This window comes from Felis catus, chromosome A1 (genome assembly GCF_018350175.1).
Source record: "Felis catus isolate Fca126 chromosome A1, F.catus_Fca126_mat1.0, whole genome shotgun sequence".
Lineage (NCBI taxonomy): Eukaryota > Metazoa > Chordata > Mammalia > Carnivora > Felidae > Felis > Felis catus.
Window position 1 is genome coordinate 20,380,729 of NC_058368.1, and position 15,429 is coordinate 20,396,157.

The window sequence follows — 15,429 nt, forward strand, 5'->3', positions numbered from 1 at the left end:
CTGGCATGAAAGCTCACGTTCTTAACTGCTCAGGTCCTTAAAAAAATACTGGCCTCTACTTGCTGAATTAATATCAATTACCTCACATATGAGCATTGCTGATTGCGCAAAGCAGAATTAGCTAGATCCCCACTTTACAGATGGTGAAATAAAGGCTCAGAAAGGATTCATCGTTTGCCCAAGGTCACACAGCTAGTAATTTGGAGGATTTGAATTCAACCCCAGGTCTGTAGGCTCTCAGAGTCATACATTTCCCACCAAGCCACACTGACTTCTGGGGCCAAGAACTTTCCTGGGTATGAAGAGAAGTGTGCTGAGTGAGGGCAGCATTTCCCTGATCTTCCAGATGGAGCTGGAATTAAATGTCAGCTTTATTTATCTAGGAAAATTTATACAAAAAAAAAAAAAAAAGAAGGAAAGAAAGAAAAAAATGTAGCATATGTCCTTGGAAACAGAAAGACTTGGGCTTAATGTATCCCTTGTGAGCGCAGAATTTATCAGCCAAGACAGATGGCTGGCCTTGTGGAGTCAGAGAGTGCAGGGAATTTTGAAAGCCCAGCATCATTCAAGGCATGGGAAGTCAATTCTAGGAGCAAAATTTCACAGTTTGTGAACACTTGGAGGAGTGATGGAGAAGTCAACTGGCTTTCAGAAACATCAGGTAGCTGTGTGATTTCAAGATGTTGAAATCCTGTGTCGTGTCCTGTGTTCCTGATATGAGCTCATTGCATTTCAGTGAAATTGTAGGGTGGTCTTTGGGTTTGCTGCTTGACCAGGTGTGGGCACTCTGTCTGCATCAGAAGCCCGACTTCTCTCCCAAAGGCAGTTATTTCTGTCTGGGAATAACTTGTGGCATTCTGATTACACCACAGAGAAACGGTCAGGATAAAGGGAGGGTAAAATAGATCCTTCGGAGCAGAAGCAACTTTGTGAACGGAAGACATTTTCCTAAATGTATGACCTCTTTTCCAACAAGCACTGAAAGTACTCTGATCCTTATGCCTATCTTTCCATTGTTTGCTGTTCAGGAAGACAGCAAGCAGCGCACTGGGAGAAATCACAGTTCCTTAGCTCATCACCTGGAAGTTAACTAAGAAGTCCAGGCAAGTGGGTGCCATTTTGTGGGCATTCTGGAATTTTGAGGGTGCCACAGGGTATACAGAGCCTGGTCAAAGTTCAGGATAAGAGCGGAAGAGAGAGACGGGCTAATGAGTGATGGGCATAATTTAAAAATAGGATTTCTTGTTTTTTGCTACAGTTGATAAGCTCTTTATATAATTTGGAAATTAATCCCTTATCAGATATATGGTTTGCAACTCTTCTCCCATTCTGTAGGTTATCTGTTCACTTTGTTGGTTGTTTCCTTTGCTGTGCAGAAGCTTCTTAGTTTGATGTAGTCCCATTTGTTTATTTTTTTGTTGCCTGTACCTTTGGTGTCATATTCATGAAGTCATTGCCAAGACCAATGTCATGAAGCTTTCGCCCATGTTTTCTTTCAAGAGTTTTATAGTTTCACGTTTCATGTTGAAGTCTTTCATCCATTTGAGTTGACTTTTGTGTATGGTGTAAGATACAGGTCCAACTTCATTCTGTTTTTCCAACACCTTTGTTTGTTGAAGAGAGAATTCTTCCCCGTTGTGTATTTTTGGCACCATTGTTGAAAATTACTTGACCATATGTATGGGTTTATTTCTGGGCTCTCTATTCTGTTGCATAGGAATAACCTTAACTAAGAAGGGGAAATATTTATATACTAAGGAGTAGAAATTACTGATGAAAGAAATTAAATGAGGGAGAGACAAATGGAAAACCATCTTGTGTTCATGGACTGGAACAGTTAGTACTGTTAATGTGTCCTTACCACCCAAAGCTATCCACAGATTCAATGCAATCCCGATCAAAATTCAAAGACATCTTTTACAGAAATAGGAAAACAATTTTATGATTTATATGGAACCACAAAAGACCACAAATAGCCTTCTTTCTTAGGAATGAAAGAAGAACAAAGCTGGAGACATCACACTCCTGATTTCAAAGTATATTATGAAGCTATAGTCATCAATATAGTGTGGTACTGTCATGAATACGGACATATCGACCAATGGAAAGCCATTTTCTGTTAATGGAGTCAGCTAGAAGAAGCTCACACCAGTCCACTTACCTCCCAGACATCAGAACTTTGTTACATGAGTACACCAGGTTGTCACGAAGGCTGGAAAATGTGACCTTGATTTTGGGAAGCCATTCGTTCAGCTAAAATCGAGAGGAAAGAGAGAATGGTTACTAGGGGAAAACTAGCAATCTCTGGCTTATAAGACCATCAGATAATGGGAAATTATCTGATTTAAGTAACTGGTATTCTAAACAAATCGTATCTTTGATTCTTCTAACTGCACCTCCCATAGGTGTGTTTCCTTGTCCAGGAAATAAATGGTGATTAGTATTTATGAGATGTCTGTTACAGCATCTGGTACATAGAAGCGGTCAACAATGAAGGGTCTCTTTCTTCTCCCCTTTCGAGGAAGTACATAACTCTCAAAATTCTATGAGGACACTGTATTGTACAGCTAGCTGAAGGCTTAGAACCCAGATTTATTCATGGGAATTTCATCTTCTGGCTGGACATACACACTGAGAGGCAGCAGCTGGAAAGCTTACAATAAATGATTTTGAAAGCTTCTCTCTGAGCATACAGAGCTCACAGAGATTAAAAGTAAAAGCCATAAGGCAGCAGGATGTATAGTATATCCAAAGCCTGGTAATCGAGTTAGAAAAGTATGTTTCTTCTAACATACTGGGTTGGAATCAGAAACCCCTAGAGTTGATTAGTTGAGGCTCAATCAGGCATTAATGCCTATATAACAGAGATACCTACCCAGAAGATTAAAAATAAATAAAGGGAGCATTGAGACTTTCTACACCATGAAAATGGAATTTAAAGGTCATTTGTCATTTCCCTGTTATTTTGTAGTCCCCATGAGCAAGCCAAGGCCTCCACCCTGTGCAGCAGATGGGCCATCCTCTTCCCTGCATCTTCAGTGGCTCACTCCTTAGGCTTTGTTTCAAGGAGGGATTGGGGAAATCCTAGAGTCATGGGTTTTATAACTATTGCCTCTAGACACATATCAAAACAGGGCTTTTCAGCTTTAGAAGGTGCTGTTGTATATTTCTTCTAGAAATCCACTCCTTTCTTTGACTTGCCCGAAGACACACAATGCCCAGGTCACCCTCCCCGACCCTCCCAGAGAAGTGTATGTGAACACGTGTGTGTATGTGTATGTGAGTGTGTGTGTGTGTGTGTGTGTGTGTGTGTGTGTGTGTGTTTGCAATGCCTTTGGAGTTCGAATGAAGCAAACTCCTGGTCTGGCTTTATCAAACAGATAAAGTCATGCTTGATTTTTTTGAACAACCTTTTTATCAACGTTTATTTATTTTTGGGACAGAGAGAGACAGAGCATGAATGGGGGAGGGGCAGAGAAGGAGGGAGACACAGAATCGGAAACAGGCTCCAGGCTCTGAGCCATCAGCCCAGAGCCCGACGCGGGGCTCGAACTCCCGGACCGCGAGATCGTGACCTGGCTGAAGTCGGACGCTTAACCGACTGCACCACCCAGGCGCCCCTGAACAACCTTTTTAAATGTAAATTCATTTGTTTGCTATTCTGAAGTCAAATAAGGCTGGAAAGAACAGTGTTTTATTTACATTCCAGCTCCTCTACTTTCTAGCTTTCTCAACTTGGACAAATGATGTCCAAATGCTTCTCTGTGTCACAGTCCTGCATTCAAACCCTGCAAGTAGAATGAAAGTGCCATTAAAGTACACATTAAAGTATCCCTCTTTCGACTAGTGATGTACCCTGAGAGTAATAGTTAAATGGAAATAATCATTCTGTCTCATGGGATTATTATTAGGATTAAAAAATGTATGTACCCAAAGCACCTGGTCCTGAGTATGGCTTAGTTAGTGCTTAATGATGACTGCCATTATTATTTGGGAGTATAACGCTGTGTCGATTAAAAACATAGCTTAAATGCAGTTTTAGATCTCACTTTTCAGAAACTGTGATTACTTATTGCCACCAGGAAGGTATCAGCAGAATCCGCCCTCACTCTGTATCTGTGACCACTATACATGGACGCATTCCATCAACATTTCAATGAAACTGCTCTTGTCAAAGCAATGACTTCCATGTTGCCAAACCAAGGGCACATTCTCAGTCAGTCCTCACCCTCCATGACTTATCAACACCATTGAAAGCATCCTTCCCAAAATGCTTCCTTCACCTGGTGTTCCGGATACCTCACTTTCGTGAGTTTTCTCCTACCTCCTTGGGTTGCTCCTTCTTGGTGTTCTTTGCTTGTTCCTGTCCTTCCCCACCTATTACATTGACTGTCCCAGGAACCAGTGTTTGGGATCCAAGGCTCTCTATATTCCTTCCCTGCGTTGGTCAAGGCCTGGACAGGAAAAATCTAGGTCATTTCAGGAGATCTTACTGATGGGAATTTTGATGAAGATGTGAACACAGTTTAGGAACATCAGTGATTAAAAATCCACTCTTGTGGAGTTAGAAACAGTGGGGAACCTGAGGGGCTAGAGGCAGGAGTAGTTACCAGAATCTAGAAAGGGCAGCTGAATAAGTGGGCTGACTGATGGGAGCTATGGCCTTTGATACATGTTGGGGGGACAGGTGGGGCATGGGTAGGGGAACAGGTAGAAGGATTGCTCTAGATTAAAGGAGACTAAGACAATAGCACATACAATCGAATGAATGGAATATGTGAGCACTAATGAGATCCTGGATTTAAAAAAAAAATTCTAATGTTTATTTATTTTGGTGGGGGAGGCGGGTAGAGGCAGAGAGAAAGAGAGAGAGAGAGAGAGGGAAACATACAATCTGAAGTGGGGTCCAGGCTCTGAGGCGTCAGCACAGAGCCCGACACGGGACTCGAACTCACAAAGTGTGAGATCTTGACCTGAGCCAAAGTCGGAAGTTTAACCAACTAAGCCACTCAGATGCCCAGGATCCTGGATTTTTAAAAGTCAGCTCTAAAGACTTTCCTTAAGGCAATTAGTGAAATTTGAATATAGATTGCCTAATAGTTGATATTGAAACAATATTAAATTTTAGGGGTGTGATTTCTTAAAAAAAAACAAAACCTTTTTGTCTGCTAAACACAGGCCAACCTTGACTCTTTTGCTTGTCTGGGTTCTTTCCACCCCACTTGTCTTTGATGATATAAGAGCAGGTATACATTTTGATAGATAACGTAATGCAACCAACTACCAGGATCAGAGCCCTAATGTTTACGAGGCTCCAACCCTTTGCTGATCATCTAGTTTTCCTGTTCCCACTCATTTCAATTACTTTTTTTTTTTAATTTTCAAATTTTATTTAAATCCAAGTTAGTTAACATATAGTATCAATTACATTCTTTAATGGACTCTGGCTAGTAAGCTCAAGAAGGCAGGGCTCTTTCCCGTTTTATTCATGGAAATACTAGAAGCACCTAGAACTGTGGCACGTAGCAAGGGCTAAATAAATGCCTATTGGCCAAATGAATTAGATACAGGAAGCCAACTGATCCTGGCACATTGATTATGATACTGAACAGCAGGGTGGAACCCACTTATTAATTCTACGTATTTATGAATTATCCCTTGAGTTTTCTTTGTGTGACCATTTGTTTTGTTTTGTTGTTCCAAATCCTTGCAGATTTTATTTATTTTTCTTACTATGCTGACAGGGTCTCTAATACAACGTTGCCTAGAAGTGCTGGCCATAGGCTTCCTTGCCCTATTTCGTACTTCAGAGAGAATGCCTCTAGTGATTACCATTAAGAACGGCACTCTGTGGGCTTTTGGTAAATACTTAAAAAAAATCAAGTTAGGGGCGCCTGGGTGGCTTGGTCAGTTAAGCGTCCGACTTTGGCTCAGGTCATGATCTCACAGTCCGTGAGTTCGAGCCCCGCGTCAGGCTCTGTGCTGACAGCTCAGAGCCTGGAGCCTGTTTCCGATTCTGTGTCTCCCTCTCTCTCTGCTCCTCCCCTGTTCATGCTCTGTCTCTCTCTGTCTCAAAAATAAATAAACGTTAAAAAAAAAATTAAAAAAAAAATCAAGTTAAGGAATTTCCTATTTCTGGTTTGCCAAGAGTTATTATTATTATCATTATTTTTATTATCGTCATCATCATTATTATTAATATATGTTCTCACTCATTTTACACCTGCCATTTTGAGCAATATTCTTCTAATCCCATTAAGAGATGGTGAATTTGTGAGGCACTGGAAAACGAACAATTTTTCACTAGTTTTCAATGAAGGAGGCTTATTTCCCACTTTATCTTTGGGGCCCCGTAAAGTATGTCAATATGGAGGAGCAAATCAAAGTTTTAAATATTGGCATTGTGTCAACCTAGTCTTAAGGTCACACTGCTTTGAGGATGAGCTGCCAGGAATGAGACATTCATGCTGAACAAAATGCATAAAAATGTGGAATATACATCGCATGTTACAAGTCAGCTGGTTTATGGAGCTGCGTGGTGAGTGAGACCCTCTGTCTTTAGGATCTTTACTCTTTTATTGTATGTGTGAATGTGTTGCATTGCTAATTACCATAGCCTTGAGATCTCAGCACAACAATGGGATAACAATGACAGCGGCAGAGGCTCAGGGAGAGAGAGAGAGATTGAGGTTTTTTTTGAAAGCCAATAAAAATTCAACTGTAATCTATTTCCTGAAAGGGGGTTAGCAAGCCAGCCACTCCCTGTGGCTGGAGGAAGCTTAAGAGCTCAGCAACTCAAAGCAGGGTTTCAGAATTCTCTGGACTCAGCTCCCTTTCATTTCTTGTCATTCTACACGGCCACCCCTACTTCCCCTACCCTTTCAGTCCTTGTCCTGACATCTGTTTTTTTCATCACTGTCAGTGAAAACAAGTGTGGTGCTGTCTGCAACCCATGAAAAGCAACCTCCGGGGAAGAAAATATAAATCATAGGTGGATAAATCATCTTCCCGGAGAGTTAGCATACTGTCGACCTGCCCCAGAGACTGCATTGTCAATTCAATGCTGAAAATCAGCTTTTGTGTGTAGGATTGGTGGTGGGGAGGGTAGATACATAAGACACAATGGCTTCAGTGACTCAGAACTGGCAAAAGTCTGTGTGCGGGGAGAGAGAGATTGGTGGATTCATTTTGGCATCTAATCAGTCCCCGAGAACAGTAAGAAAATGAAAAGGGAGCCAGCTTATCAGCATGTTGACTTGCAGTGAAAGCCCCCTTAAGTATTTCCCAGTTCCCTGTGCAGAGGGAACTGAGCAGGAAAGCCACTGTCACAGGAAAAAATTATTTGCCCGCATATTCTCTTTAACGAGCAGATTTATTCATTTTCTGGGGAACACTATCATTTCGTCTCTATCACACGAGAAGAACTGGCTGGCGCAATCAATTCCAGAGAATACCCATCAATTCCGTTAAACAACCAGGGGGAGGAAAACCCCCAGAAATCAATAACAGTTGTTTCATTGAATTGATGGGTGACTTCAAGTTGTTCAGATCCATCTGTTGGCTTGTGTGTTCAGCTGCTGCCATGTCTGCAAAGAGTCGTAGGGGAACTTCAGGCCACGGCAGACGCTGCTGGAAGGCGTGGAAAGTGCCAGGGGACAGAGCAACGGGGGCTCACCGTGGCCAATGGGTGTTTCCTTGGCTGGGAATGACCTTGCTGCTCTGTGTAGCCGCCGTCATCATTGTGGGCAGCTTGCCTGTAGCGAGCACTGTGGCGGATCCTCTTAACCGTCACCACTTGCTGCGTGCCTTCTGGGAAAGAGACGCGGTACAAACATTATTACTTACCTTTAATTTTTTTTAACGTTTATTTATTTTTGAGACAGAGAGAGACAGAGCATGAACGGGGGAGGGGGAGAGAGAGAGAGGGAGACACCGAATCGGAAGCAGGCTCCAGGCTCTGAGCCATCAGCCCAGAGCCCGATGCGGGGCTCGAACTCGGGGACCGCGAGATCGTGACCTGAGCTGAAGTCGGACACTTAACCGACTGAGCCACCCAGGCGCCCCATTACTTACCTTTAATAAAGCAGCCAAGTGGGGATTATCATCTCTCCCTGCTCTTTTCTTGCTTGAAGATTTTAGAGAAGTCATTGACTTGGTTAGCCAGCAGTGAGAGGCAGAGGCAGGATTTGAACCCACCTCTGCCCAGGGCGAAAGCCAAAGTTCTTTTCAGGATACCACCTGCGTCTTTGCATAGCATAGTGCCCAAGAACATAGGTTCTGATAGCCGACGGACGCGGGTTCAAATCCTGGCACTCCTTGCTGTGGGACCTTGGGCAATGTACTTAACTTTTCTGAATTTCAGTTTTTCCCATCTGCAAAATGGGTACAATACCTGTTTGTTGAAAGTATGTATATAAAGTCCGTCGTATAGGGACTGGGTCATTATAGATGTGGAAAAGCTTTTTTTTTCTTAGCCATTATTCTTAGTAACATCAATAAAGGTAGTGACATGAGGTTGTCTTGAGTTCCTCTTATGGCTACAAGCCTTCCTCTTTTCTCGTCCTTGCCACCTGCAAATCCTTGGCAAGGGCTTCGGGAGGCACAACACAGGTGTCAATACTGAATTGCCTATCTCCGAATTTGAGTGAGCATTGATTAGCCCATGACTCACTGAGGCTTCTGCTAAGCCTGCTTTATTCCTTCAACATTTTAAAAATGCCAGTTGGCTGCTCCGTCACCTGCCTGGAGGAAAGCAAGGAGTGCCATGAAAACGCTGGCAGTAAAAATCCCCGAATCTCATTTCTATGAAGGTCAACAACAGGCCAAACTAACCTATGGCAGTAGATGTCAGCCCTGTGACTACCTCTGGGGGTGGGGGTGGGGGTTGGTGGGGAAGAGGCAGGGGGGCCTTTGGGGGTGCTGGAAATGTTCTATAGCTGGACCTAGATATACATACGTGCGCATCACATTTCAGTTTTCACTTAGGATCGTGTCCTTTGCTGTGTGTGTGTGTGTGTGTGTGTGTGTGTGCTCTTCCTCAATCGAGGAGAATTTACAACGTAACTGTGCAAAAAGCCCCACCTGTGCTGTTAGTAAGCCGAATGTGATGACCAAATTGTACTCATGGACCTATGGCCCGGGGTAGCGGTTGGACTGATTGCTCCCTTACAATGGAGAGGGCCAGCCCAATTAATGGTGGGTCTAGGCAGTAATTACACTGTGGAAAATGGGACACACCCTAGCAGCAGCCACGCTGGGGAGTCAAATGCCACTAGGTTCTCCAGTGCTCTCTAACAACAATAAAAACTACCTCCCGTCCAGTACCTATTTTGAGCCAAGTACAGATACATAGGTTTCTTCTCTAGTCGTTACAACCACCTTATAAGGTAAGGTGTCTTCTGTTCCATTTTACAACTGAATTTATAGTTTAGAGAGACCTTATCATAAGTAAGTAGTGAAGCAAGACTTTAACCCTGGTCTGTCTGCCTTTTGGTTCGGAGCACAGGCTCCGGAGCAGAGTGCCGGGGTTTTGAGCCCAAGCTCTGCATTCCCTAGCTGTGTAACCTTGGGCGAGTTCCTTGACCTCTCTGTGCCTGCATTTCCTCATCTGCAGAAAGGGGGGAAATAATGGCAGCTGTGTATCACAGGGTTATCTATGAGTTAATGTAGGCAAAGCACTTAGAATGTAGTATGCACTTGGCAGACCCTGAGAGCTGGAAATGTACCAGCAGTTATTCTGTTGCGTGATGCAATCTCCCAAAAGTGGAAGGGCCAGATCCAGTGGTGGTCTGAGATATAAAGTAAAATTTTCAGGTCACCTAAACCATGTTTGCCCTCTGTCTCCCCTCCTATAGGTTCAGTAGCAAAAAATCCGAAGTGCCTGCTGGGCTCATCTGCTTACCTCTTTCTTCCTGAGACAGCTCCTGTGTTACCGGCCAGGTAGTGCGGTTGAGGTCTCTTGTCGCTTCAGCTTTCTGATTACACCGTGATTATCCTCAAGGTGACCTAAGAGAAAATGTTCCAGGCTTGTGGGTAGTCCCTATGTCCTGTTGGGCACAAAGGAGTCAAGAAGCTGATGGCACAAGGGCTTCTCCAGTGTGTGTCATCCGGTTGTCTGCCTGGACCTCTAACCCTGTTCCCACCCTGATTCTGGGAATTGTCCCCTCCCAGATTGCCCCCTCCCAGATCCGTGGTGACTGGCAAGGTCACCTGTTACTGGCCTAATTAGAGCCACTCTCCCAGAAGTCAAGATTTCGAAGAAATGTTAATGTCAACCTAGCTGGGTTTTTTTTTAATGGAAGCGATTGGAGTTGAAAAGTGTAGGCAGCCACTTCCCACCTTGTCTTCTTGAAACTATACTGAGAAAGGCAACGTGCAGCACGAGGGAGAGGTGGGGCAGATGCTCAGATGAGAGCAGAGACAAGGCGCAGACACGGAGAAAGACTTGTCACTCTGAGCCCTGAGACCCGAGACCACGGTGCGTGTTCCTCTGTAAATTACCCTCCTTCCCAAGCCGCCCGGAAGCTCTATCATCGGTAGCTGAGGAATCCAAACAAATACACCTGGGAGAATAATTAAGAGGAATGAAATTCACTCTGTGAGTTTCTCTAGGAAGCCTTTCCTGACTCCACGCCCCCCCCCCCCCCCCCCGCCCAAATACCTGACACTTTCCTGACACCACAGGTTTAGCTTGGGTTAGCCCTAGCCACAGCCTTTTTAAAGTTTAAACCGCCTGCCTTAAAAATGCATTTGTCTATAAAATCCTTAAAGAGTTTCCCAGAGTCATATTAGATTTGCAATGTCTAGATTTTTGTCTCATCCATGTAGTTTTTGCATTATTTGCTTCTATTTAATTTAGATTTAGCTTATATTTTTTACGTTTACATGGCTTTTTAAAAAAAATTTGGATTTAGTTTATATTTATTTATGTTTACATGGCTTTTTTTTAACTGAGCGTCATCCTAAGAAATATTTAAAATCAAAGGTTTAATGTATTAGATAGACGTTTTTAAACATACGTTAAAGTGAATATGCACCTATTTAAAATAAAAGGTATTTATGGATTGCCTGAAATCATCTCGTGCACCACCTTGGAAATTTCCGACCTAGCCTCTAAGCCCATTGAAGGCAGGGATGATGACACATGCATGATCAACCTGCCCACCCCTGGCCCTAGGGCTCTACATTTCTCTGTTACAAAACTTGGCATAATAAACTGTCATATGTACAGTTAGGTTACTGCCTGTAGGACCCTTGTCTGCATCATTTACGGCTCTGTCCTCAGTATCCTCACGTAGGTCTGGCTCCGGGCTGATGTTTAATATAGATGTATTAAATGAAAGCATACATTGATAAATGAAAGCCACTGGAATGTTCTGCAGCCACAGATGCCAATACATGCTGCTCTTGACTGGTGGTGACACTTGGGGGAAAACACCCCCATTCAGTGCCTTGCTTTTCTCCCCTGCTCCACGTGGATGGTCACACAAGCAGGTCCCCAATTTACAAGCTTCAATCTTCAGTTTTGATGGCAGATTGGAGGCAGTTCTCTGATGCTGACGATTCACATCCTGGCTGGTTGTGCACAGAGCATCTACATGGTTTTCACAGCCCAGTTTGAAATGAAAATGTTTGTTCAAAAAGCAGGAAACTGTATAATCCAGCAATCCCACCGCTGGGCATATATCCAAAGGAATTGAAAGCAGGGTCTCAGGAGAGATATTTGCACGCCCATGTTCAAAGAAGTATTATTCACAATAGCCAAGAGGTGGAAACAACCCAAGTGTTCATTGGTGGATAACTGGATAAATAAAATGTGGCATATCAGTATGATGGAATAGCCTTACGGAGGAAGGCAATTGTCACACATGCCACAATATGGATGATCTTGAGGACAAGATTATGCTAGGTAAAATAAGGCAATCACTAAAGGACAGATAGAGTATGATTCCACTTGCATATGGTACCTAAAGTCGTCAAATTCAAGGAGACAGCAAGTAGAACGTTGGTTGTTAGGGGCTGGGGGAGGGGAAACGAGGGACAGACCATTTCATGGGGAGAGTTGCAGTTCTGCAGGACGAAATGAGTTCTGGAGATGGATGGCGGTGATGGATGGTTACCAATCATGTGAACGTACTTAACACTGTTGAACCGTGCACTTAAAAAGGTTAAAGTGGTAACTTTTATGTTATGTGTATTCGATCACAATTTTTTTAAAAAAGGCAGGAGAAAAGCTTCCTCCTTTCCTTTGTGGTCTCTTTCTCGGCCTGTCATGATTTTCTATTTGGTATTTAATGTTGCCCTCCCTCGGCCACGAAGATGCACGGATAGGTGTGGATTGTGATAGGTGCCCAGAATCATATCCTGCAACCCAGTGTGCAGGAAATGTGTGTCTGACCCCGATCCCTCCTGAGCCCATGCCCAGATGCCTATGGGGGTGCAGAAGGTAGCAATGGTCGCTGGGCAGGGCCAGGGGTGGGTGTCAGAGAACTGGTGCCGGGGAGGTGCTAGGAGGGGACTGTGTGAGTGCAGAAACCAAGTTCACTGCACCTGTTTTATTACCCACCCGTCTTCACTTATGAAACATCCAGTCAAAGACGAGATCATTAAGGATTTTTTAAAGAAAAATTTTAAGTTTATTTATTTATTTTAGAGAGAGAGAGAGAGAGTACACATATGTGTGTGGGGGGCGGGGAGTAGAGAGGAGAGAGAGAATCCCAAGCAGTATCAGGGTAGAGCCAGATGCGGGGCTCAAACTCACGAACCGTTGAGGTCATGACCGGAGCTGAAATCAAGAGTCGGAAGCTTAACCGACCGAGCCATCCAGGTGCGCCAAGATCATTAAGGATTTTAAGATTGCAGCCAGAGAACATTAACTGCCAACCCCTTCTGGGTGTGGACCCCAGTCGGGAACACCGCATTCACTCCCAGGAAGCCAGCCCTCCTCATACTGCAGGAACATAACAAAACCTCTGCAGTATGGAAACCCAATATCGGCATCGTGCCCGCGTGGGGTAAGGATGGGAAGGACCCCCAGCAGTTACAAATAGAGGGGACCCCAGCTTGGTAACCGTGGAGGAGAGACACAGCTCTCAGACTAGGACTGACCCACAGGATACACGGCTTACGGGGCAGTGTTGACAGCATGTATTGCCCTTACCTAAAGCAACCGGACAAAACGTGGCGGCATACCCGGGGGAGAGACCACTCTAAACACCGGGCACTGGCAAACCCACGGGGAGTGGACCCTTGAGTTAGCTTTCCTTCAACCCTCTCTCCTGCAGCAGAAGTGTCTCCAGAGCCCCCAGGGGACACAATGCAGCTCTCGCGTGTGTCAGAACCATAGCCAACCATGGACGTGGCTCGACCACGCAAGCCTCGGAGCCTGGAAGGCCCAGCCGTGGATTTCCGGGAACCTGGGCCCTGATCATCAGCCCTCGGGTTTGCCAGAGCCACCCTGACCTGTTTTTGCTAATGGCGGGAGAAATAAATGGAAACTCAGTTAATTTGAAGACTTAGCTATTAGAGTGATTATTACGGGATTGAGGTCGGTGAGCAGGAGAAAAATTTGCTCCGTTACAACTGAAGTCACATTTTCTGGGAAACAAAAGGGTGACGTTTGTAACCAAGCTTTTGTGAAACGCAGCCTGCCCAGTGTGCCCACGGGAGGCATGTGATCCCACTGTGAACGTGGTGTCTATGTGAATGCAGAGAACCACATGGGGTGGGGCTGCACCACTCCAAGCACTGCTACATGCAGTCCCTTCCATCAAGTCTATACGTGTGAGCAATTTCTGGAACCTTGTCTCTGTTGCCTCCACTGTGTGGTGAGCGAGGGCAGTGATTCTCAAAGTGCAGTGCACATTCGAACCACCTGAGGAATCTTATTAGAATAAAGATTCTCACTCAGTAAGCCTGGGCTGTGCCCGAGACTCTGCATTAGTGGTGATGTCCGGGTCCCTAGACCACACTCTGAGGATCAAGGGTCTAGCCCAGTCTGGACAATAAAATGTTTCCCAGTTCAATATGCATATGTCCACAGGCAGGTGACTGAAAGGCTCTGGGACCATATGGACCTAGAGCTTTATAGACTTCTCCAATTGGCTTTCTGGGCTCAGCTGAAATGCCTCTCCTCCTCCAGGAAGGCTTCCTTGACTCACCCACGCAAAGGAGAGAGCATGTTCTGTTCACTGCTCCCTCGGAGCTTGGCGCAGGACTTCAGTGCATAGTGTGTTGTCTGACTACATGTATGCACTTTTCTGTCCTTCTTGGGCTATGTGTCCCTGGAATACTGGGACATCTTTGCATCCCTATTATAGCTGGCTCAGTGCCTGGCTCATAGAAGTGTTGGCTATCTGTTGCTGCTGCAATAAATTCCCACAAATTTAGTGGCTTAAATCGATACAAATTTATTCCTTAGATTTCTGTAGGTTGGAAGGCTAATATGGATCCAAGAATCCGTTTCCTTTTCCAGCTTCTAGCGTCTGCCCACCTTCCTTGGCTTGTGGTCCTTTCCCCCATCTCACATCACATCACTCTGACCTCTTCTCTTGACCCTTCTTCCACTTTTAAGAATGCCTGTCATTACAGCGTCCATCTAGATGATTCAAGATAATCTCCCCAACTCATACTGATTAGCAATCTTAAATCCATCCATCTCTAGGACCTGGAGATTAGGACGTGGATGCTTTTTTTCTCATGGTGGGTAGGGGTGTCATTATCCCGTCTACCACAATGCATGACTCTTTGGGATCAGCTCAGAGCCCGAGGGGTTCTGGAAAGCTGAGGATTTGATAGCTCTAGACTTCCTGTGGCCCCTTTTATGGCATTTTTGGTATTTTTTATTCAGCCAGAGTTATGTCTGACTCCTGACATCTCAGAAGACATTGGTAGCCCCTTGACGCTAGGCATATACATAGAGACAAGGTCAACACAAAGAATTCAGTTCACTTCAGCAAGGATTGAGTTTTGGTTTCCATTCTGGGCCAAAAACTAGGGATGGAAAGATGATTACTGTCACGGGACTCACTGTGACTATCTTTCTGGTGTCACTAGGAGTGATCTCTAGGCAATCACTGGGTTCATCCGGGTCAGTCCATTTCGTTTATTAGGGTAGCCAAACCAGCTATTTGGAGAACCAGAGTTTCCATTAGATAGTCTTTGAAGATGTTTATGGTACTGCTGAGAGTGTATGCAGTTTACACAGAATTTATGCCAACGTTGACCCGATACATGTTTTAGCTGGTGACCAGGACAGAGAAGTGTATTAAGGGAAGCACTTAAAAAAAAAATTTTTTTTTAAATTTTTTTAAATTCAATTTTAAAATGTTTACTTGCGGTAAAATACATACATATAAAATTTATTCTCTTCATCATTTAAAAATATATAGTTCAGTAGTGTTAAGTACATTCATATTTTCAACCAATCTC

The 15,429-nt window shown here is 44.3% G+C and overlaps 1 long non-coding RNA gene across 1 annotated transcript in view; it reads right to left on the minus strand.

Annotated features, from left to right (window-relative positions):
* Positions 1-10,566, minus strand: part of LOC123383960 — a 40,611-nt gene extending 30,045 nt beyond the window's left edge. The window contains exons 1-5 of the long non-coding RNA XR_006594412.1: positions 10,339-10,566; positions 9,902-10,005; positions 7,676-7,809; positions 4,325-4,454; positions 2,162-2,253 (exon numbers count right to left, since the gene is read on the minus strand). This is a non-coding gene — a long non-coding RNA (uncharacterized LOC123383960). The remainder of the gene's footprint in view (positions 1-2,161; positions 2,254-4,324; positions 4,455-7,675; positions 7,810-9,901; positions 10,006-10,338) is intronic.
* Positions 10,567-15,429: the final 4,863 nt, after the last annotated feature.